We start from the raw sequence: 26,493 nt of genomic DNA, 5'->3' as shown, positions 1-26,493 counted from the left end.
TCTTGCAAATGGATAACATTCTTATAGTGCTGCCCTCTAGTGCTCTTGCAAATGGATAACATTCTTATAGTGCTGCCCTCTAGTGCTCTTGCAAATGGATAACATTCTTATAGTGCTGCCCTCTAGTGCTCTTGCAAATGGATAACATTCTTATAGTGCTGCCCTCTAGTGCTCTTGCAAATGGATAACATTCTTGCAAATATGCTGCCATAAAGTGCTCTAGAAATGAGCCGGCTCCTAAGCTTACGTCCCTGCTTTTCAACAAAAGATACCAAAAGAATGAAGAAAATGGATAATAAAAGTAAATTAGAAAGTTGTTTAAAATTGCATGTTCTTTCTAAATCATGAAAATTTGGGTTTCGTGTCCCTTTAACTGGTGGTATTTAGCACGGTCTGTGTTTCCCCTCCATGGCAATCTGTAGACAGCAGGATATGTTCTGTTGTTTCCTTATAATTCACTGCATCTCGTTTTACTAAATAATGATATTGTTCCTTGTATGTCCAGATGATCCGTAGCACACGGCTTAAATGCAGCCTTCTTCCAACGAGTCTTAAACCTCCACTGACATAGACTTATCGCCCCATGATCTCACCCCAAAGCTAAAATCCAATATCATTTCCTTCAATTTACTTTTGTAAGAGGATTTGTAGAACACCAGGAGGATATTTTGCTGCTTTTCAAGCTGATGTTAAAGCAATATGTTGAGTTTCACCTGGCATACATGATATTTGTCATAGACCTAACAAGCCAATAGATTTGTATCTATGTTCAGTTTCTGATGTTTTTGTCTGAAGCAATGTGGCTTTTTTTATAGCATTGCAACAAATCCCCATAATGGGCTAGTATGAGAGTGAAGCACTATTTATCGCGCAGACGTCGCTAGAACTAAGCTTTTTGTGCATGTTGGATAACGCACTTATTACATTGCAAAGGCCAAACTAAAGACGATAATGGATACAATTCTAAACCTATACAGAAGGCCATTTTGCCAAATATGAGGTTATTTCACTACTGCTTTAACAATCCAATCTCTTGTGCACATTAGAATGCTTTTTAAAATGAATTTGAACAATGTATCCCTTTTCAAATGATTTCTTCTATATGGTGCTATTATGTGATAATGGAATAAGCATATTTAACCCTTGTATGCCAGTTTCTTTAAATAACCTGCATTGCTTATTAGAAATATCTTGCAATTAAAAAGTGCATCATTACTGTAAGAATGCAGAGTATTCTTTTATTTGCAATAGGTTAACAATCTGCCAAAGTTTCTTTATTTTATTTTATGACCTTTTTGAGATTAATTGAACAAGTTAACAAGGTTATGTATCTCACACTTCTGAATGCAAAATTATCAGAGAAAGTATATTATTTATTTGTATTTTATAGTGGTGTACAGGAATATACACTACATATGAATTGTGCACAACAGTATTTATAATTAAAGGGACATTAAACACTAAACAAATGCCGGATAGAATGATGCAGTCAATGAAAAGATTAGTCTGAGAATGACATGTAGATTTATTTTTATAAAGTTTCATTAGTTGTTTAAATAGTGACAAAATAAGTGTAAAGTTTTAGTGTCTATAAAACAATGGGAGCTGCCATGTTGTAACTTAGGTCCTTCTCTGCTGTGGCCAATTAGGGACAGGTATAAAGAGATCACTAGAGTGTGCAGCCAATGGCTGTGTGGTATATAAATAACACTGTTCTGTTCTTCCATTCATAACAGGAACTGAAACGTTCACAATTTCAGAATGGAGTTACAGGAAAATAGGCAAAATAAATAATGAAAGTGTATTGCAGAGGGCTTTTTTAATATACAATTTTTGTATTACCATCTCAAAGTGTTTATTGTCCCTTTAAGACAATAATATGAGACATTTACCATACATAAAATATATTTTGAATCTTGAATACACAAAGCTCATATTTTAAAGCCACATATAACTGATTATATTTGTTTGCTTGTATTAAAAATAAAAAATGTAACAAGTTTAAACTGTTATTATTTAAGTATAATAGGCCCAGGTCTAGTAGGGCTGCCAATTTAAAAGAACGGTATGATTTTGAAACTACTGTGTAGATGTTTGATCAAAAGTGGCTGAGTTTAACCGGCCTTCTGCATATTATTAAAAAATAATGCAGACAATGTCCCAAAATGGCCTCCCCAATAGGAAAGCATTTTAGGATTACCTTGGGTGAGAGCAGGTTAATAACCATGTTTCCTAATAAGATGATTATTTCACCTGTGCTCAATTTCAAATATACTCAAAATCTGGCCTGAAAACCAGTGCCATAGACTTTAAGGGGACATTAAACACTAAATAAATGCTAGATAAAATTATGCATTTAAAGAAAAGATTAGTCTAAGAATAACATATAGATTTATTTTTTAAAGTTTCATTACTTGTTTAAATATTGACAAAATAAGTGTAAAGTTTTAGTGTCTATAAAACAATGGGAGCTGCCATGTTGTAACTTAGGTTATCTCTGCTGTGACCAATTAGGGACAGTTATGATTAGGTCACTAGAGTGTGCAGCCAATGGTTGTGTGGAATATAACAGTGTTCTGCACTTCCATTTCTTACAGGAACTAAAAAGCTCACAATTTTAGGAAAAGGGGACAAAATAAAAAAGGAAAGTATATTGCAGAATTCTTTTTATATATACTATTTTTTATCTATTATTTTTTTTTATCATTCTATATTACCCTCTCAAAGTGTTTAATGTCTCTTTAATGGTTATTTTTAGTATTAAAATAGACTACTGTATGTACAAATACCTCTACAATCCTGCTTTTATGAAAACGTTGTTCAATACTTTTACTCCAGTGGTCCAACGATTTTGCATTTGGAAGAATGTGATATGTAACCGTTGTGTATTTATTATACAGTATTTCATTGTCAATTTAATTCTGGTTTGTTCCTGTTTTGTTTCTTTCTTCAGTGGTGTTAATATTGTTTTTAATTTCATTGTTTTTTGATGAGATATTTTATTTCGTCTGTGTACATTTCTCCCTCACTTTTGAACATCAGATGAAATCGTCTTACATTACAATAATTTATTTTATAAGCGTAATATTTCTACTGTGACTGTCAGGAATTTACAACAAGGGAAATTGGGAATACAACAAAATGAAAAAAAGATGAAACAATATTCAGACAAATAGAAAATAGTAACTGAACAAAGACATGTGACGTAAGCTCACAGGATATTGCATTATGTGATTAGATCTCATCATTTTCTTTCTTTTTTACAGTCTTGCTGTATAACATCAACTAAAAGCTGCATCATATTTATATGCCCAAAAAATATGTTTCTGCTATGGGTTTGGTTTAATATGCTTTATTTAAAAAGTGTTTTATTTTTGTAATTATTTTAGATAATTGTTTTCAAATAACATTAGTGGTGTATCAAAGGGAGGAAGTCTAACTCATATCAGTATTCCATGCCCGAAAAGTGAGGGAAGAGATTGTGTAAACACCAGCTTTAGAGACAAAATCAATCAGTCACCTGTAATTCAAGATAATAAAATTTCAGGGTGCAAAGTTGACCACAAAGCTACATTTTAAATGTGTAGGAGTCTCTAAGTGAGTAGGAGTCTCTAAGTGTGTAGGGGTCTCTAAGTGAGTAGGGGTCTCTATGCTACTAAGAAATATAGAAACATAGGTTTTGACGGCAGATAAGACCCATAGACCTAGTATGTCTGCCCAAAAGTACATAAAATAGCATTGTGCTTAGCCCAGGTAGTAAAAGCTACATACGATACCCTTATGCTTAGCTCAGGAACTAATAAGTATGTAGGATAACCTTATGCTTAGCTCAGGAATTAATAAGTATGTAGGATACCCTTATGCTTAGCTCAGGAATTAATAAGTATGTAGGATAACCTTATGCTTAGCTCAGGAATTAATAAGTATGTAGGATACCCTTATGCTTAGCTCAGGAATTAATAAGTATGTAGGATAACCTTATGCTTAGCTCAGGAATTAATAAGTATGTAGGATACCCTTATGCTTAGCTCAGGAATTCATAAGTATGTAGGATAACCTTATGCTTAGCTCAGGAATTAATACGTATGTAGGATAACCTTATGCTTAGCTCAGGAATTAATAAGTATGTAGGATAACCTTATGCTTAGCCCAGGCATTAATAAGTATGCTTGTAGGATAGTCTTATACTTATCCCTGGAATTAAGAAGTATGTACGATAGCCTTATGCTTAGCCCAGGAATTAAAACTTATGTAGCATAGCCTTTTGCTTATCCCAGGCATTAGTTAGTACATAAGATAGCCTTATGCTTAGCCCATTCATTAATAAGTATGTAGAATAGCCTTATGCCTAGCTTGGGCATTAATAATTATGTAGGATAGCCTTATGCTTATCCCAGGCATTAATATGTATGTAGGATAGCCTTATGCTTAACCCAAGCAATAATAATAGTAGGATAGCCTTATGCTTAGCCTGCGCATTAATTAGTTTGTAGGATAGCCTTATGCTTAGCTCGGGCATTAATAAGTATGTAGGATAGCTTTATGCTTAGCCCAGGCATTAATACATTTGTAGGATAGCCTTATGCTTAGCCAGGCATTAATACGTTTGTAGGATAGCCTTATGCTTATCCCAGGCATTAATAGGTACATATTTGTCATTACCACCGCTATTCAAAGTTTATTCCATTAATCAAACACCCCTTCTGTGAAGAAGCTTCCACAAATTGCTCCTGAACCTGCTACACTTCAACTTGAGATCATGACCCCTTGTTCAGGAAATTTTATTTTTGTGTAATATACTCACAGCCTTATTAAGCCCCTTAAAATACCTGCAATATCATATCACATCTTTCCCTCCTCTGAGCTACACATATTTAGGTCATTAAGCTTTCTTGATTTGTTTTAGACCATGTACCATTTAGTAGCCTCCTTTGCACACATTGCAGTTTGTTTATGTCCTTCTGGAGTTATGGTCTCCAGAACTGAACACAATACTCAAGATGAGGCCTAACTAATGTTCAGTAAAGTGGCATATGACCCTTACTATATCTGCTGCAAATACCTCTAGCAATACATCCAAGCATTCTGCTGGCCTCACTCGCTGCAGCACTACGTTATTAGTAAGAAAGCACTATACTTAGATGGACTGTAAAGACAAAATTAAACTTTCTTGGTTTATATAGAAAAAGCAAAAACAAAATCTGAGTCAGACTCATATAAGCTCAGGAGTATGCACGTGTCTTTAGCACTCTGTATAATACAGTTGCAGTGTGTGTGTGTGCAGATTGCTGAAATCTCGTGCATGCTCCTTAGGCTAGCTAGTCATCCTCTTCCACAATGGATTCCAATAGAGCAAAGTAAATTTTCTAACGTAGGTAAATTGGAAATATGTTTATAAATTGCATGTTATCAGACATGTTGGAAGACCGTCCCCAGCCCCTGGCCCTGCTTTTACCCCCTACCTTGCCTAGGGCCACTTTTATGCCACTAAGGGCCTCCACACCCTTATCAGAGGGGCAGCCTTGAAGAAATGCACTATGCATTTAACAATTGAACATAGCCAATTGTGAAAACATTCAGAATGAAATAATGTCTTACTTGCTGCAGTTATTTTTTAATGGACAAAATCCATCTACCACTTGCTAAGCTGGACTTGTTACTTGGGTAAACACAGCTAGCCACTGTCATTTTTTTTAAAAAAGAGTTGCTTTGTTGATTCTGTAGTTTATCTAGTTCCCTTTATTGAGGCCAATTAGGGATAGAAATTTAACAGAGTTAGGCTTAAAAAATCTGTGATGTGCACTTCTAATGCTCAGAACTGGAAAACCCAAAAATGTTACTTTTTTAACTGCACATTTTATATTAAAGTTTTTCACGTTCCTTTAAAACATAGAAGACGCACAGAATGTTAATCTACAGATGTCCTTGTAAGACCAGGTAATATTCTCTATTTATAAGGCTGCAGGTGCAGCTTGGCAACCCTTGTGGTGTGAGCATGCTCATGTGACCCTGCAACTGCTAGTAAAGAGGCAGTGATCTTACGACTCCTGCTTCCAAACCTCTCCACTACCTCAGAGGTGGCAGAATTAAAGGGACATTATATCCAAATGGTGAAGCACTTGAAAGTTAAAGAGAATATCTATAAAATGTTGACTAGGAAATACCTGAACATCTCTATGTAAAAACTGAAGATTTTTACCTCAAAATTTCTTCAGTAGCCGCATCTTATTGTAAAGGGATTTTAAGCAGCCAATCAGGATCCTAGTCCCGGGACTTGTAAGGGAGTGTGCATCTGGCATTGTGCAGGCACAGTCTTGTTATTTACCCCCTCAGTTTAAGGATATTTACTCTGAAATCTTACAAAATGTCAGTGAAATTCCACAGGATCTCAGAAAAGTGCGACATCAGCACTGATGAAGCTAATTGTATTTTTTTATTTTAGACATGCAGCTTACAGTAATTAAATCAATGTTCACAAAGCATTTACTATTCAGGATGATTGCCCAGCTCTGCTTGTGAGCAACTGTATGCTTGTGCAATCTTAAATTCTGACACCAGTTGCATTGGTGGCCCCAAATGCTGGCAGGCGGGTTCTCTCTCTGAGAACCAGTCTGCCTACATATTCATTAATGAATCAGCATATTATATTAACTTGCAATTGGAAACACTCATAGAAATTATATTTTAAGAGTCAAAATTAAAATATTCTGCAGCCTTTTCCATTTCAGGGTTTTGATTAAAGAGCAAAATGTACAAACTTTTCTTATCCCACTACTGTTGATTTAAAATTCTATTTTGAGTGACAATTATAGAGCTGTTGCTATCTGAGCAATATCATCTGACTTCATTTCTAGGTGATTTAAAAATGTAAATGAACAAAATCATATAAAGAATATGGATTACCTATGAATTTAAAAGTATAAAATTATTTAGCAAATCCAGTAAGTGCATCTAAATTGATTAGGTCTAGAAAAGTCACCTATTAATCTTAACCAACACATCATCTTGCGAAAATACAGAATTTTGGATCAATCCGTTGAATATGTTTCAAAGCAATTTACACAACTTGAATGCAGATATTTATGACCTAATATTGATTCACTATTTTTGAGTTATATAAGCCTTGTGGGTTGCATTAGTACAAAGTTTATCAAAATGAAAATAAAAAAAATCAATAGTAAATTTTCTGTAACACCTAGGTCATTGGTGACTGGATTAGTGTCTGTAATCATTTTGTGTCACCGCTGAATAACCATAGCCTGAGAAATGATGAGCACGAGAGCGGAGCTGACTGCTACACGCTGTCTGTCCTCGTGAAATTGCTACATGTGATCCTCATATCAGTAAAGCCCAGCTGTTCATTTGTGGCTGCAACTTTGAAACAGAAAAATGACACATAATTTGAGTCAATTTCTCCTTTAACCCTTACTGCCATGGAGCATAAAAATGCATTATTGTTCAACTTGTTCTAACCCTTGTGGGCAGGCAGGGTTTAACATTTTCTCATAAATCTAAAAAAAAAAAAAAATATTAGAGTAACAAATTTCCAGGAAGCTGGAGTGAGCCATATAAGAAGTTAGTTTAATTGACAGAACAATCAGAAATAAAGATAATATTCATAATAACAAGCTACTTGATGTTGCTTTTTGAGATTCATATACATGAAACACCATTTTTTTTTCTGTCATGATACGGATAGAGCACATCATTTTAAATAACTTTCCAATTTATTTCTATTATCAAATTTGTGTTGTTCTAATTATATCCTTTGTTGAAAAGTATACTTAGGTAGGCTCAGAAGCTGCTAATTGGTGGCTGCACATATATGCCTCTTGTTGTTTGCTTTCAGCTAACACTGAGTAGTGCATTACTGCTACTTCAACAAAGGATACCAAGAGAAAGAAACAAATTAGATTATAGCAGTAAATTGGAAAGTTGTTTAAAATTGTATGTTCTATCTGAATCCTGAAATAAAAATATATGGTTTCATATAGGCATGTTTAGGGTTAATGTTGCCCTAGGGCTAAATCTGTTACATATCTTATTGTTTTTTGACATAGTTTTTTTTATCATCAATTTCATCACTACAAATAATTCCTTTATAGTCATTCATGCTGGAGCAAAACTGAAGACCAGACAAACATAGGAGAGATATTTTCTACTCCCAGAGTAAGAATATGAACACTTAAAGTTCTGTATACAGTAAATTACACACATCAAACAAAACTACCCATCTTTCTTTTTTTCCTCTTTTTTTTTCCCTCTATTTTTTTGTTTTTTTCTATAATTAATTTTGTCTCCCTCTCAATACGATTCAGTAACATCATGCAGTGTAACGAGGTATAAATAGTCAATCAGGTTCTTCAATTTTTCTCATTTTGTAGATAAAACTCAATAAGATAATAAGAAATATTACCCCATATTACTGGATAGTGATTCACACAGGTTGATAGATAGACAGACAGACCGGTAGATAGATAGATAGATAGATAATTCTTTGATTTGGCCTGCACTTTCACTGTACATTATTTCAGCTGCCAATGTGCTTATGAGTGGATCAATATGGCTTCAAGAAATCCTACACTTCCTGAACTTTCATATAGAGTTAATTATTCATAAGATGTTTTAGGATAAGGATATATATATATATATATATATATATATATATATATATATATATATATATATATTTATATACAGGGCTTGAAATGTCCAGTGGACCAGTGGTCCCAGACAACTTTTTTCTATCTTTAACATTGAGTGGACTAGTAACGTTTTCCCTCTTGGCTAGTAACTTTTAACCCCTGACTATGAAACCTAGTGATATTTTTCCAATCGCATATGTGTATACCCTCATTTATCACTACTTTATCATCAATGTATACACATATGTGTATATGGTTAACTTTATATTAGAACAAAACTTGAGTATTAATATCTAAGGAAGCCAGTTACTTTGTCCTCTAATTTCAGTGAAAAGCTGAAGAGTAAATCCTGTAGATATGCAATCATAGCAAGCTTAATAGTAACTTTATATTATTCCATTTTTATTAATCATATAATGTGCAGTGAGCTGACATGTTACATTGTTTCTGTTCAGTTACTTAATACACTTATATAAACATTTTTTTTTAATTCCTATTATTTCCCTTGGACCTGAGTCTTGACTATTTCCTGGATGTGATTCTGGTGAGTAGATAGTTGTTTCGGTGTTGATTGGTCTGGGAGTAATGTACACAGTGAAGTAACTCCAGAAAACAATATAATAACTGATTTAAAATGTTTTGTTTCTTCATTATATGAAAAAAGTAAAGCTTTTGGTTGGGTTAATTTACGAAATGTTGATTTTTTTTTTAAATTAGATTATTAAATGTGGCAAAGTTGTTGTTTTAGGGGTTTTTGTATTTTTTTTTTTTTTACCCTTCATTTTTCAACTTTTTACCCACCACCCTGTCCAATCCGAACAAATTATTAAAAAATAATCTAATTTTTTTCTTTTCATAAAAAAGAACTATTACAGAAGAAAAAAATAATAATTAGAACATCTTGAAACTAGATATAAAAGTACACTTAGTTCATGTACCTTGAAGAATTTAAAGTGTTCAACCACATAAGCTTAATATATCCAAAAGTCAATGTATACAGGTAAAATGCTGGTTTTGGATGAAGCAGAGATAGATCTACTTCAAAACAACCACAAACTCTAGAGGAGATGTAGATTAAATGGGCATTAGATGGAGATATTAGGGATTTCAGAGGCAATGGGGGGAGGGTGACTTTGGAGAGGTGGGATGGAAGCGTTTGATGTTATTCTAAGCTCCTGTGCTGTGGTGATGTGTTGGACTTGTGTTTTTATTTACTGCAGTGATTAGTGAATTATTGTGATGTGGTGTATTGTAATCACAGTGGATTGTGTTGCCATATATGTTCTACAAAAGCATCCTTATTGCAGCACCAATATCACTGGAAAAAAATCTTAAAATACCGGGCATAATTCATAAACAATAAGCTTCAATATAAATCTCACATGAGGAATGAAATCATTTACAGCTACAGCCATAAATATATTTCCACAGAACTAGTAATTATTCCCCAGTGAATAATTTAGTACTTTTTATCATCTGTATATTGCACAAATATCAATGAGTACAATGATTATTAATACTGATGTATTGTATAAAAAAAAAGTATCAAACCTTAAAACATTATTTCGGGTGATGAAGTATGAAATGTTCACCCGGGAACATGGATTAAAGGGATCAGAGATTATTGACTGAGCAACAATTAATAAAATATTTAACTATAGCATAATATTCAGCCTATTTTTTAACACACACACACACACACACATATATATTATGTTATTTAAGTGAAGACTACTCTCTCCAAATGTACTTCATTAAAAAACACTCCCAAAAAGTTTATTTGGCCTGTGGATTTCAATATGTGTAAGGCAGAAGATGCCAGTTTGTAATTTATATGGGTAGAAACATCAACATATTGAATAGTTTTTCTGTGATTTAAAGATTTTAAATTTACAGCAATGTACAAGCTTTTTTCATTAGTTATGAACAGCTTATTATTTTATTATGTGCTCCCAGGTGAGTATGTCTCTTTTGTAAGTCTTAGTACGCTCAGTTTGGTATATAGAAGGCTGAAAGTGTTAGAGTATAGTTTACTAAATTGAGACTTTAATGGCTATTGCTAAGGATATCTCTAACTTAATTTATAGGTTATTGTTAGCAATCATTTAATTTTATGATTAATTTTGAAAGCTAGTAATGTTTTTGTCTTCATGCTAAAATGGGCTTTTTAATCTGATGATATGAGTTATAAGACTTACCTTTACAAATGAAAATGAGTGAATGGAAATGAATAACAGTCAAATTACAGTATTTGTTTTATTTCCAGTTAGAGTATCATTTAGTTCTGCTGTTTTAACCATTAATCTGACTTTACTACTTGGCTAAGTTTAACTTAAAGTAGTTGAAAATGGTGTTTATAATTTTATTCTTTTAATGTATGAAGAAATTAAAGTGTATAAGTGGTGTGGTGTGGTGTGGTAGAATAATTTATTGGTGTTGCGGTGAATCAAGTTGTTTGCAAGTATTGTTAATTTATAGGGATCAATGGTTGTGTTAATTTATTGGAATATTTAATGCCACAAGAGGGGACATCCTTACATAGTTCCATTTTTTATATTAAATAGAAACCTCTAATTAATAGGCAGCTCATATTTCTATGATATTATACAAAATGTGCCCTCTAAGTATTTTTTTAAGTTAACAACCCCTAACCTATACATTAAAAAGACATTTTAGCACCATGTGACAGCTTGACTTTAGGGAACATATGATTATGGAATTTCATAAGCAATGACTACTTATTTAACAATCCACATGGTATTACTGACAACATGTACATGATGATTATTATTTTTGGATCTATTTATCTTATTCTTGCAGACCTGCATAATGTGTTGGTTAACATCTTGCCTAGCAATTGTTATGATCACTCGCATTATTACTTTGATGGCAAATATTTCTTTGGTAGCCATTTTAAATCTTACTATAGCATTTAAAACTCTGAGTTATCTGCATTCTAAAAAATACAGTCAAGTTGTGGAATTAAATTCTCTTAAATAGATTAATAGATGCATACAAGAAAGTTAGAAATAAACAATGAGAAAGACCATTTAAATTTTTATTATCTGATTTCATTTATAAAGCTTTCCGTGTTTGAAGAAAAAACATTGTTACTTGTTTTTTGTTTAACTTCCTATGTAGAAATATAATTATTATAAAGGGACATAAAACGTCATTGAAATTGTTGGACTTTGGTGTTGTGCTGTCATAAATTAACATACCAACTAAGGGCTCATTTCCATTGTGCCGAAATTTAGTTTGCGTGAGGTCGCAAACTGATAAATATGGTGTTGGAAACAATTTTGTGTATTGACTGCTTACAATGGCTGCCGAAAATATTTTGCATCCCATGGAAAGTATCAGAAGCCCATTAAGTACTAATTTACACAGGTAAGGAGCGTAGACGTTAAACATAAATTTTATAGTGTAAGGTCGGGTTAATCAGTTAACTAACTTGTTATGGAGTGATTTTCGAGGAAGCTGACGTCGGATGGAAGTGTTAACACAACTTTAACTTACACTTACATGAAAAGAGCAACTGCACTCACTGTGCAAAATATTTCAAAAGTAACAAAAATGGAGCCGTAACCTACTTTTATGCTCTCGGAAAACTTCTGTAGCTTACGGCTCCATTTTTTACAGCTCAACAAAAATTACTATTGTGTCTTATCATCTGTCCTGAGGCCGATTAGGAACAGAGATATATGAACTTCTATAGTGATTGTGTAGCATGTGAAGCCTGGAATACACCAAATTCTCAGAATTAAAAATTCAGAATTGCTGAAAAAAGTGGCAAAGAAAATAAAGTATTTTGAAAACTTTAAAGAGACATAAAACAGGTTGTGATCTGTTCATATCCTAAAAGGGCTAATTAATAAAACATAGTTTGCATAAAAAAATTGTTTAAAAATGTCTGGCAAGTATTTTAAAATAATTTAAAAAAATAATCAAAATTAATTACATTGCTAAGCTGCCTGAGCAGCCAACCCCATCCCCCTTATCAGTGTTTAGACACAGGCATTTTATTACAACTGATTTCACAGATTCTAGGCAGGCTCCAGCAGATAATCCCTATTCACTTTTGTATTCTACCAAAACAGATATAGATACAGCCAAGAAAGGAATTGTGTGGGTTAGAGCTTTACAAAAATAAACTAAAAAGGGTTAATGGCAGGGCACTGCAGTTTAAATTTGCAGTTAAAGTAATTAAAGTACATATATTATTTTGTCTCTATCCCAACTTGTTTTATGTCCTTTTAATCTTTTACAAAACATAATTAAACATTCTATATTATTATCTCAAAGTGTTTAATATCATTTTAATTGGCGAAATGTATTCTCTGTATGTATATATATATATATATATATATATATATATATATATATATATATATATATATATATATACACACAGATAGATAGATATAGATATTATCTGATAAAAGTAAATTATATGTAGACAAGAAGCAAACATTAGGTAAATACAAATGTTAAAAGGACAGCAAAGGCAAAATTAAACGTAAATGGATTGGGTATACCATGTCATTTTAAACAACTTTCCAATTTACAGCTCTTATCAGTTTCTTATAGTTCTCTTAGAAGCCTTTGTTAAAGACTAAGCCTAGAAAGGTCCAGGACCGTGCACGTGTTTTTAGCTATCTGGCAGCAGTGTTTGTAACAATGTTTATAGCAATATTATAAATCATTGCAAACACTGCTGCCATAGAATGCTAAAGACCCGTGTACGCTCCTAAGCCCCTATTAACCAATCTAGAGTATCACCTACATTTACTTTTCAACAAAGGGCTCCATTTACCAAGACCACTGCTCCTTAACCTGTTCACCACCTAAAATGTGTTAAATGTGGACAGCGTGTCCTTTAGTCAATCATGTCCGTCCGACGTTTAATATAGAAAGCCCAAAGGATACCAGTAGTCCAAATTGAATTGTAAATAAGTAAATGATAAATTTGTTTGACATTTCATGCTCTATCTGAATCAAGATCATTTCATTTGGACTTTATCATCTCTTTAATATTCCACTTTAATGGGATCTTTATTTATTACTTTATACAGAGGCAGCTTTAGGTTTCCAAAATGTCAATTAATGTGGATTTCTGGACTTGTAGGTAACTATGACTTGATCCCATCTGCAGAAATAATAGAAATTAATAATCCTGCCCAGAACTTCCCATATGCCGCCTATTTGTGCACATTTCCACTGGCAAGAAGCAATAATAGGTTTGGTCAGGTATCATTGATCATGTTTTCGAGTTATTGGAAGGGAATGGCTTGGAAAATGAAAGCAGTCTACAGTTTATTTGTGTTTAGAAATATTCACTCCCTAGTTGTAAACCAAGTGGAGCCTGACATAGACACATAGATGCCAGGCCTGGCTTAAAGAGAGTTGAAATTTCTGCAGGAATTTGTGTCTTGTGATTATTTTAGAAAGTAATCACATTAGTTTGTTTTTCTGCTTCTTATGACTTCGAGCCCATTGGTTGCAAGAGAAGGCTGCAACAGATTTCTATACAATGTGTTAAAGGTCTATAATGAGGCCAAAGGTTTAATTTCCTTCAGAATTTTAATTGATGAAGTTGCCCAATAATAAATAGCTTAGTCAGAGCAAACAGAAGTTCAGTGTGTCCCTCTCACAGGGGGCCACATGCCCTTACATGTGATCTGCCTGAAGGTCCTTGGCTACTTGGTGTCCCTCTCACAGGGGGCCACATGCCCTTACACGTGATCTGCCTGAAGGTCCTTGGCTACTTGGTGTCCCTCTCACAGGGGGCCAAATGCCCTTACACGTGATCTGCCTGAAGGTCCTTGGCTACTTGGTGTCCCTCTCACAGGGGGCCACATGCCCTTACACGTGATCTGCCTGAAGGTCCTTGGCTACTTGGTGTCCCTCTCACAGGGGGCCACATGCCCTTACACGTGATCTGCCTGAAGGTCCTTGGCTACTTGGTGTCCCTCTCACAGGGGGCCACATGCCCTTACATGTGATCTGCCTGAAGGTCCTTGGCTACTTGGTGTCCCTCTCACAGGGGGCCACATGCCCTTACATGTGATCTGCCTGAAGGTCTTTGGCTACTTGGTGTCCCTCTCACAGGGGGCCACATGCCCTTACACGTGATCTGCCTGAAGGTCCTTGGCTACTTGTAGGACAAGATGCATCAAGATGGGAGCACCCTAAAGTTCCCCTGAAGGGTCATCAGCGATGGACACCCTCAAACTGCAGCTGGTTATTGTCATTTAAAATGTCATAAAACACCTTGTAATCACAAGACTTTTACTGTACTGGTACAATAAATTAAAGGGACATAGAACTCATGTATACGAAAAACAACATGTATTCACAGTAAGATTTGTACTAATCAAGATCAGTATTTTGGGGTTTTAAAGGGAAATCATACACCATTTATTATTATAAATATAATCCATTTTGTTCAGTAACAATCCACTTTTCAAGGCAATACAATTAAAACATCCATTTTTATATAATATAAATTAAAAAATATAATTTACAATTTGCAAACGAACAGACCCAACTAACACTATATGACTTTATTAGACCTCAGATTAGACCAACTATCGTAGCCAATTAGGGACAGATATTAATAAGCTCCTGTGCTGATCAAACAATCACTGTGTAGTATTTTCCAAGGTCAGTTTCTGGATCCTGCAGGATACCTTCTAGCCTCTCTGGAATCAGTGGGACATGGCAATATTTTTAGAGTTAAATTTCAAAAAAGTAAATAATGATAATTATTTTTTACTACACTTACATTAATTTCACGGGGATATAGATTTTGGTTTTAATTACCCTTTAAGCAATACGGAGTGAGCAAATGTTAGCAGGTATCTTTTACTTAGTAGGCTAACACATATAGACACAAGGAATAGGTTAAAGGGATACAAAGGTCAAAAGTGAAATGTGTATGGGTGTATTTCAGTCTTAAATAAATGCACTTTTTTAATACATTTCCATTAGCAAAAATGCTTCTGGTAAAACTTATTACTGTTTCTCTGTGGTATACACATATATGCTGTGAGGCTCATGCACTGGTATTCAAATACTCCAACTCAGAGAGTCAGCAGTGGATTGCATGACACAAATAAAACCTTCACACGCACAATACACCCCACCACCAGCTCTCTGAGCTACTGGTGCACAAGACATCACCGCATATGTGCGTATGCCGATTAAAACCAGTACTATAATATATTGAAAAAAATTATTCTATTTAAAATTTAAATGCACATACATTTCATTATTTACCCTTCTATCCCTTTAAGTAAATAAACCAATACTAAAGCTGGTAGAAATGTATGTTGCATACTATAGTATGTATGGGATAATGCATATATAGTCAATGCCAACAGAAATGTTTGTTGACAAGGACACGCCTAACATAATCTTTTTTAAAAAAAAAGCTAGTAATATGTTTTGAAGTTTTCTCCTTAAGGCATTAAACAAAAGGCTTAAGGCCGTCGCAAATTGTCTCAGTCAGGTGCTAACGACGGCTCAGAGCCCTCGCTACACTCTCCCACCTTCAGGGAGATCTGGTGGCTCCCACCTGCTCCTACGCCGGCGATCAGACCTGTATAGTGACAGGCATCGCCGGGGCGTCAGGTTTTTCGTGGTGACGTCACGCGCAATGACGTGATGACATCACCGCGCAACTTTATTGAAAAATCACAATGACAAGTATAGGGAAAGGGGGCATGCTGCTTAGAATCCTGTATCTCAGGCATCTAAGCAGCTACAGTTGGAAAGGTAATCGTCTAACCTTTCCAACGGTATAAGTCTTGGAGATCTGACCGGAAAAAAAAGTTAAAAAAATATATATTTAAAAAAAAGAAAAAAGAAAAACTCAAATCAACTTAGCACCCAGGTGGGAAAGTGCTTAGCACTCAAAAGGTTAAAGGGATACTCAACCCAAATGTTTTTCTTTCATGATTTTGATAGAGCATGCAATTTGAAACAACTTTCTAGTTTTCTCCTATTATCAATTTTTCTTCGTTCTCTTGCTTTCTTTATTTGAAAAAGTAGGACTCTAAGCTAAAGAGCCAACCCATTTTTGGCTCAGCACCCTGGATAGCACTTGCTGATTGGTGGCTTCATTTAGCCACCAATCAGCAAGCACAACCCACGAAGGAGAACGAAAAAAAATTGATACGGTAATAGGAGTAAATTAGAAAGTTGCTTAAAATTGCTGCTCTTTTTGAATCATGAAAGAAACAATTTGGGTTTAGTGTCCCTTTAACCCTTTTAAAACGATAAAGCACAGTGCACTGTAAATATATCTGAGTCTGTCCCACAAATCAGTAACACATTTTAGGCATTAGCTAAACTAAGCTAAAGGTGCAGGCAGATGGGCTCAACCATTTTGAAAAGTAGCTTTTATTATACAGGATTTAAAATCAAAGTTAAACGCATTTCAGCAAAAGCTGCATTTATAGGCAGCTAAAATGACTCTCAATAAATATCTAAACTGTCATCCCAGCAAGAGATTGGACAAAGACTGAGTGAAGCAAGATTTGCTTAAAATGTGAGGGCTAGGATGGATTTATAATGCAAAGGAAAATTCTCTATACGGGAAACATCTCCATGGTTTGCGGTTTAATCTCCCAGCATAATGTATGATATTCTTACTGGTTAAGGGCTAGATTACGAGTGGTGCGCCAACTGTTGCGCGCCAGTGAAAAGGGGTTTGTCGAGGCACTTTGCTCGCGTCAGAAGTAGTGCATGTATTACAAGTTGAAAGTAAATACGTTCGCTTGAGCGCAATTGAATTTAAAGCGCGTCGGGATAGCGGGACTTTAACGCGAGACTAAAACATTGCAAAAGTATAGTTACACTCATAATAAAACCATGGTAAATATTATTTAATTAAAATATTGCATTAAAAAGTTATAAGGGCTCAAATATATAAGTTCTTAGTTGTTAGGAAAAAAAAGAAATGCAAAGACCTTTTACATAGAGATACATACATATACAGGTCTAAATATGTATATGTATGTGTAACATATATCACAGCCCTCTATACCCAATATGGTATCAGGGCATGTGGGATGTAGCAAGCATCTATAAGCCAAAAGAGCTTATATTTTGAGCTCTTTTGGCTTATAGATGCTTGCTACATCCCACATGCCCTGATACCATATTGGGTATAGAGGGCTGTGATATATGTTGAACCATTGGTTTTTATAGCCTAACAAGCCATTATCTATAAATATGTGGTTAATTACCCTTGTACCAGTAATATAGATATCTGTTTTTATGTAATAATTTACTGCACGATTGCTGTAGTAGGGCTTTTATCTATGGCCCTTATTTTTGTTCATCACTATGTCACTGTACATTTGTGCCCATCAGGTGTTTGGCGGCTGTTGCGACGTCTCGCACGTATCACCATGGCAACCGGAGGTATTTGTTTACCCGGTGTTTGCCATGGACACCTGTGACACAGACATTTCCACGCAGCGCGGTGTGACGTGATGACGTCATGACGCGCGTGCTGGGAATCAGCTGTTTTCGGATGTCCAGGTGAGTTTGATATGCGCGGGAGGGAGCGGCACAACTCTGCAAGCTGATTAGCTATCACTGTGTGTAGGGTAGGTATTTATGGGTGGTGTTTGGAGGTTCACATTATCCGGTCTGTATACCATTGAGAAAGGCTCAAGACAGAGCCGAAACGTCTGGTTTCTCTTTTGTTGAATAAATCGGATTTCTGAAAATTTCCTGTGTGCCGGCTGTTCTTGGATCACATTCAACAACGGAGGCCGTCTGTTGGACCCAGTTCTACTATACTATATATATATATATATATATATATATATATATATATATATATCTACCTATGTATATGTAGGTAGGTATAGTTATATATTTTACCAAAAAACATAATAATTTATTTATATACGTATATATGTATATATACAATGTATATATATATATATATATATATAGATACGTATATATATATTATTATTTATATACGTATATATATATATATATATATATGTAATAAATAGAACATATTCTTCTATATGAAGAACATTGGAATGTGAAATATTAATATTTCATGTCGGGTTAGCGCACTTCAGAAAATGTGATCAGGATAGCGCGAGTAAGGGGGTTAGATTTTTCCCACTTTTTACGCTCCATTGATGAATATGGGGGAATATGCTAATGCGGTTACAATATTCAAGTTCGTTTTTTTGCATGTGTCGGGTGAGCACTCCTGCAAAAACTTTTTGCTTTTAACTTGTTATACGTGTGCTACCTGACGCACGCAAAAAGCCTGCGTCTAGCGAAGTTAACAGGATGCCATGGATAATGAAAAAATGCATTTCCCAAGCCAGACATGATTTAATGACAACATTTTAAACAAATTATTTTTAACCTCAGGAAAGGGGTTAAATGCATAGCCAAAGCTGTGCTCCTGCGCCTTCTCTCCAGATGCGGATGCAGCTAATGAGCCAATGAGAAGCTAGCATTGTGCATATTCTTGCCTGGAGGAGAAAAGGGCTCTTCCAGGAGTGTAACACACTGTAAAAGAAGGAAATGTGCTTAAAATAAAATTATTTAAAGGGATAGTAAAGTTAAAATTAGACTTTCACAATTCAGATAGAGCAGGCAAAAAAACAATCAAATGTACTTATTTAATTTGCTTCGTTCTCTTGGAATCGTTTGTTGAAGTTCATACCTCGGAGTGTGCACATGTGTTCAGCACCCTATGGCAGCAGTGTTTGCAACAATGTATCACATTGCTACAAACATTACTGCAAAAACTGCTTCCATATGCCTAAATTACGAGTTTTGTCAGTAAAAACTAGGGGGGGCTAACGCTCCTTTTTTTCCCAGCGCTTACTTTAAACAACGCTGGCATTACGAGTTTTCTGAATGGCTGCGTTTGCCTCAGAAAAGTGAAATTTAGCTCCACTTCTCACCTCAATACCAGCGTTGCTTACGGTAGCGGTAAGCTGGAAAAACGTGCTCGTGCATGATTTCCCCATAGGATACAATGGGGCTGAGCTTGCTGAAAAAAACCTGCAAAAAAGCAGCGTTCAGCTCTTAACGTAGCCCCATTGTTTCCTATGGGGAAACACTTTCTAAGTCTACACCTATCACCCTAACATGAACCCCCGAGTCTAAACACCCCTAACCTTACACTTATTAACCCCTAATCTGCTGCCCCCGCTATAGCTGACACCTACATTATATTATTAACCCCTAATTTGCCGCTCCAGACACCGCCGCCACCTACATTATCCCTATGAACCCCTAATCTTCTGCCCCCAACATCGCCGACACCTACATTATATTTATTAACCCCTAATCTTCCGCCCCCAACATCGCCGCCACCTACCTACAATTATTGACCCCTAATCTGCTGACCGGACATCGCCGCCACTATAATAAATGTATTAACCCCTAAACCCCCACACTCCCACCTCGCAAACACTATAATAAATTTTATTAACCCCTAATCTGCTCTCCCTAACATCGCCGCCACCTACCTACAATTATTAACCCCTATTCTTCCGCCCCCAACGTCGCCGCTACTATAATAAAGTTATTAACCCCTAAACCTAAGTCTAACCCTAACACCCCCCTAAGTTAAATATAATTTAAAGAAATCTAAATAAAATTACTATAATTAAATAAATTAATTGTATTTAAAACCAAATACTTACCGATAAAATAAATCCTAATATAGCTACAATATAACTAATAGTTACACTGTAGCTATTTTAGGATTTATATTTATTTTACAGGCAACTTTGTATATATTTTAACTAGGTAGAATAGCTATTAAATAGTTAATAACTATTGAATAGCTACCTAGTTAAAATAATTACAAAATGACCTGTAAAATAAATCCTAACCTAAGTTACAAATACACCTAACACTACACTATCAATAAATTAATTAAATAAATTACCTACAATTATCTAAACTCAAATACAATTAAATAAACTAAACTATAGTACAAAACCCCCCCACTAAATTACAAAAAATAAAAAAAAATTACAAGAATTTTAATCTAATTACACCTAATCTAAGCCCCCTAATAAAATAAAAAAACCCACCAAAATAATAAAATTCCCTACCCTATACTAAATTACAAAAGTAATCAGCTCTTTTACCAGCCCTTAAAAGGGCTTTTTGCGGGGCATTGCCCCAAAGTAATCAGCTCTTTTACCTGTAAAAAAAAATACAAGACCCCCCCAACATTAAAACCCACCACCCACACACCCCTACTCTAAAACCCACCCGATCCCCCCTTAAAAAAACCTAACATTACCCCCCTGAAGATCACCCTACCTTGAGCCGTGTTCACCCAGCCGGGCACCAATGGGCCAGAAGAGGACATCCGGACTGGCAGAAGTCTTCATCCTATCCGGGCAGAAGAGGACATCTGGACCGGCAGACATCTTCATCCAGGCGGCATCTTCTATCTTCATCCTTCCGGAGTGGAGCCGAGCCCTCTTCTATCCAGCCGACGCGGAGCCATCCTCTTCTTCCGATGTCCTAACGCAGAATGAAGGTTCCTTTAAATGACGTCATCCAAGATGGTGTCCCTCGAATTCCGATTGGCTGATTTAATCAGCCAATCGGATTGAAGTTCAATCCGATTGGCTGATTGGATGAGCCAATAGAATTGACCTCGCATTTTAGAGTTGGGGTGTGTGGGTGGTGGGTTTTAATGTTGGGGGGGATTGTATTTGTTTTTTTACAGGTAAAAGAGTTGATTACTTTTGGGCAATGCCCCTCAAAAAGCCCTTTTAAGGGCTGGCAAAAGCTGATTACTTTGTAATTTAGTTTAGGATAGGGAATTTTATTATTTTGGGGGGATTTTTTATTTTATTAGGGGGCTTAGATTAGGTGTAATTAGTTTAAAATTCTTGTAATATTTTTTTATTTTTTGTAATTTAGTGTTTGTTTTTTTGTAATATAGTTTAGTTTATTTAATTGTATTTTATGTTAGATAATTGTAGTGCTAGGTGTATTTGTAACTTAGTTTAGGATTTAATTTACAGGTAATTTTGTAATTATTTTAACTAGTTATTAACTATTTAATAGCTATTGTACCTAGTTAAAATAAATACAAAGTTGCCTGTAAAATAAATATAAATCCTAAAATAGCTACCATGTAACTATTAGTTATATTGTAGCTATATTAGGGTTTATTTTATAGGTAAGTATTTAGTTTTAAATATGATTAATTTATTTAATTTTAGAAATTTTATTTAGATGTATTAAAAATAGATTTAACTTAGGGGGTGTTAGGGTTAGGGTTAGACTTAGGTTTAGGGGTTAATAACTTTATTATAGTAGCGGCGACGTTGGGGGCGGCAGATTAGGGGCTAATAATTGTAGGTAGGTGGCGGCGATGTTGGGGAGGGCAGATTAGGGGTTAATACAATTTATTATAGTGTTTGCGAGGCGGGAGTGCGGCGGTTTAGGGGTTAATACATTTATTATAGTGGCAGCAATGTCCGGTCGGCAGATTAGGGGTTAATAAGTGTAGGTAGGTGGGGGCGACGTTGGGGGGGGCAGATTAGGGGTTAATAAATATAATGTAGGTGTCGGCGATGTTAGGGCCAGCAGATTAGGGGTTAATAGGTATAATGTAGGTGGCGGCGATGTCCGGTCGGCAGATTAGGGGTTAAATAATTTTATTATAGTGTTTGTGTGTGTGGGGGGGCCTCGGTTTAGGGGTGTTAGTGTACTTTGTAGCACTGTAGTTAAGAGCTTTATGTTCCGGCGTTAACCCATAAAACTCTTAACTACTGACTTTTTTTATGCGGTAGGAGTCTTGGAGGTAGAGGCTGTACCGCTCAGTTCTTCCAAGACTCGTAATACCGGCGTTAGGCAAATCCCATTAAAAAGAAAGGATACGCAATTGACGTAAGGGGATTTGCTGTAGCCAAAAGTTGCGGAAGAAAAGTGAGCGGTACACCTGTACCTGCCATACTCGTAATACCAGCGGGCGTTAAAAAGCAGCGTTAGGACCCCTTAACGCTGCTTTTTAAGGCTAACGCAGAACTCTAATCTAGGCGATAGTTAAAGACATCTGCACCTATGGGCTTAACTAGATTAACTTTTCAATAAAGGATGTCAAGAGAATGAAGACAATTTGATAAAATTAAGTTGCAAAGTTTCTTTGAATTTCTCTATCTGCTCTATACATTTTCTACTTTAGTTTTCCACTACAATAAGTTCTAGTTTGCAATAGATGGCATAAAGTAACCTTAAACATAGCTTTTATTTTTTCTGTGAATTAAAGGGACAGTCTACACCAGATTTTTTATTGTTTTAAAAGATAGATAATCCCTTTATTACCCATTCCCCAGTTTTGCATAACCAACATAGTTATATTAATATACTTTTAACTCTGTGATTACCTTGTATTACCTTGCAGACTGACCCCATATTTCAGTTATTTTGACAGACTTGCATTTGTTACCTATATGGCACATATTAACTAGCACTGTCTAGTTTTGAAAAACTGTCAAAATTCACGGAGATAAGAGGCGGCCTTCAAGGGCTTAGAAATTAGCATATGAGCCTACCTAGGTATAGCTTTCAAGAAATGAATCATGAAAGTTTCATTTTGACTAGACTGTCCCTTTAATATCTATATAGCTGGCAATAAATCATTTTTTGTAATGTTTGCAAGTCCCTTATTTATAATTTCTGTCAGACGTACACGTACAGTTGGCTCATTATAAGTAGACCTCATGATAATCTTTACCTAAAGCAGGTAGTATCTCAAGAAGCTTGCCTGAGCTAAAGTAGAATGCTGTATTATTTACTGTACAGAATTCTGATTGGTTAAACTGCCATACTCATATTCCAGCACACATACAAATTATATTTACAGCATTCTCCTTTTCAATAAAATATAGAAGCTTAGTTGTCCTTTTAGATATTCTATACATAGTTTTAGAAGTGCAAGCGGTGCTGGTCTGAGCTACACACACTTCCTGAGTATCAGACTGCATTCTATACATCAGCAACTTGGCACAGCAGGAAAACTTACATGCAGAACTGCACAAATCACTGTGGGTACCTGCAGTAGGATGATTAATAGGAGACACCAACAAAACCCACCCAAAAACCAGGTAGCAGTCAATGCAATTAGCGACTAGGGAAGATTCCTATACAACATGTTAGGCGTGCAAGCAATTTCTCATTTGCAAACCATAATTAATTTGATGTTTAGATTAATTTCTTATGTTCTCCCAAAGGTGCAATGAAGGCATTTTTCCGTTACAATGAAGTTGATAGTTTATTGGGAAGATAAATCTTAATGACAGTTATGCATCTGACTTTCCTGAAACTTTAACACTGGCCAAACTCAGCTGCAAACATTTTTTTTTCTCCAGAATAGTATTATGGTTCTTAACCCCCTGCTTGCCATAGATGGGCTGAACAGTACACATTGCGTGGAAATGACTTACAGCACCTTCTCTGGCAATTATGGGGTTAAAGGAACATTATACTCGAATGTAAACATATAATTTACACAATTCATCCTCTAGGGGGAGATAATGTTTTCCAGAAATTTCTATAATTCAGCCTATACTGTCTATGATTGGCTGCAAATAAACACCCATTGTTTATCAAATTAATATTATTAATATTAATATTAATAATATATTTGTAAAGCACAAAAAAAAATCTGCAGTGATTATTGAATAATACAATTAGACTTGACAATGGGATTGATACAGGAAGCAGAGAACCCTGGTCTGTAGAGCTTACAACCTAGAGGATAAGGCAGTTCTTTCAGTTCTTGTTTTAGTCACTTTTTCTAACCACTTCTATATGTGATGAAGAAGATCTGTGTGGATGTGAGAAAGGTTAACTTAAAGGGATATGAAACCCAAATTTTTTCTTTCATGATTGAGATAGAGCAGCAATTTTATGGCTGACAGGCTTCAGGGCAAGGGGTCTGATATGGGTATATGACTGACAGGCTGCAGGGTAAGGGGTCTGATATGGGTATATGGCTGACAGGCTGCAGGGTAAGGGGTCTGATATGGGTATATGGCTGACAGGCTGCAGGGTAAGGGGTCTGATATGGGTATATGGCTGACAGGCTGCAGGGTAAGGGGTCTGATATGGGTATATGGCTGACAGGCTGCAGGGTAAGGGGTCTGATATGGGTATATGGCTGACAGGCTGCAGGGTAAGGGGTCTGATATGGGTATATGACTGACAGGCTGCAGGGTAAGGGGTCTGATATGGGTATATGGCTGACAGGCTGCAGGGTAAGGGGTCTGATATGGGTATATGGCTGATAGGCTGCAGGGTAAGGGGTCTGATATGGGTATATGGCTGACAGGCTGCAGGGTAAGGGGTCTGATATGGGTATATGGCTGACAGGCTTCAGAGCAAGGGGTCTGATATGGGTATATGACTGACAGGCTGCAGGGTAAGGGGTCTGATATGGGTATATGGCTGACAGGCTGCAGGGCAAGGAGTCTGATATGGGTATATGGCTGACAGGCTGCAGGGTAAGGGGTCTGATATGGGTATATGGCTGACAGGCTTCAGAGCAAGGGGTCTGATATGGGTATATGACTGACAGGCTGCAGGGTAAGGGGTCTGATATGGGTATATGGCTGGAAGGCTGCTGGGCAAGGGGTCTGATATTGGTATATGGCTGACAGATTGCAGGACAAGGAGTCTGATATGGGTATTTGTCTGACAGGTTGCAATTCAAGGGGTCTGATATGGGTATATGGCTGACAGGCTGTAGGCAAGGGGAATGATATGGGTATATGGCTGACAGGCTGCAGGGCAAGGGGTCTGATATGGGTATATGGCTGACAGGTTGCAGGTGAAGGGGTCTGATATGGGTATATGGCTGACAGGCTGCAGGTCAAGGGTATAGGACTGACAGGGGTATAGGACTGACAGGCTGCAGGGCAAGGGGTTGGATATAGATATATGGCTGACAGGTTGCAGGGCAAGGGGTCTAAAATGGGTATATGGCTGACAGGCTTTAGGGCAAGGGGTATGATATGGATATATGGCTGACAGATTGCAGGTCAAGGGGTCTGATATTGGTATAGGGCTGACAGGTTGCAGGGCAAGGGGTCTGATATGGATGTAGGACTGACAGGCTGCAGGGCAAGGGGTCGGATATAGGTATATGGCTGACAGGTTGCAGGGCAAGGGGTCTGATATGGGTATATGGCTGACAGACTGCAGGGCAAGGGATCTGATATGGGTATATGGCTGTAAGGCTTCTGAGCAAGGGGTCTGATATGGGTATATGGCTGACAGGTTGCAGGGCAAGGGGTCTGATATGGGTATATAGCTGACAGGTTGCAGGGTGTTAGTTTTGTTAAGGGCAAGGGGTCTAAAATGGGTATATGGCTGACAGGCTTCAGGGCAAGGGGTATGATATGGATATATGGCTGACAGATTGCAGGTCAAGGGGTCTGATATTGGTATAGGACTGACAGGTTGCAGGGCAATGGGTCTGATATGGGTGTAGGACTGACAGACTGCAGGGCAAGGGGTCGGATATAGGTATATGGCTGACAGGTTGCTGGGCAAGGGGTCTGATATGGGTATATGGCTGACAGACTGCAGGGCAAAGGGTCTGAAATGGGTATATGGCTGTAAGGCTTCTGAGCAAGGGGTCTGATATGGGTATATGGCTGACAGGTTGCAGGGCAAGGGGTCTGATATGGGTATATGGGTGACAGGTTGCAGGGCAAGGAGTCTGATATGGGTATATGGCTGGAAGGCTGCTGGGCAAGGGGTCTGATATTGGTATATGGCTGGCAGATTGCAGGGCAAGGAGTCTGATATG

At 36.4% G+C, this 26,493-nt stretch overlaps 1 protein-coding gene across 1 annotated transcript in view; it reads left to right on the top strand.

Annotated features, from left to right (window-relative positions):
• CELF4 (CUGBP Elav-like family member 4) overlaps positions 1-26,493 on the top strand; it is a 1,552,143-nt gene that overhangs the window by 1,514,395 nt on the left and 11,255 nt on the right.

Source organism: Bombina bombina, chromosome 2, assembly GCF_027579735.1.
Source record: "Bombina bombina isolate aBomBom1 chromosome 2, aBomBom1.pri, whole genome shotgun sequence".
In the NCBI taxonomy this organism is placed as follows: Eukaryota; Metazoa; Chordata; class Amphibia; order Anura; family Bombinatoridae; genus Bombina; species Bombina bombina.
Note: the sequence above shows the minus strand (reverse complement) of the source record. Positions and strands in the feature narration are given on the sequence as shown.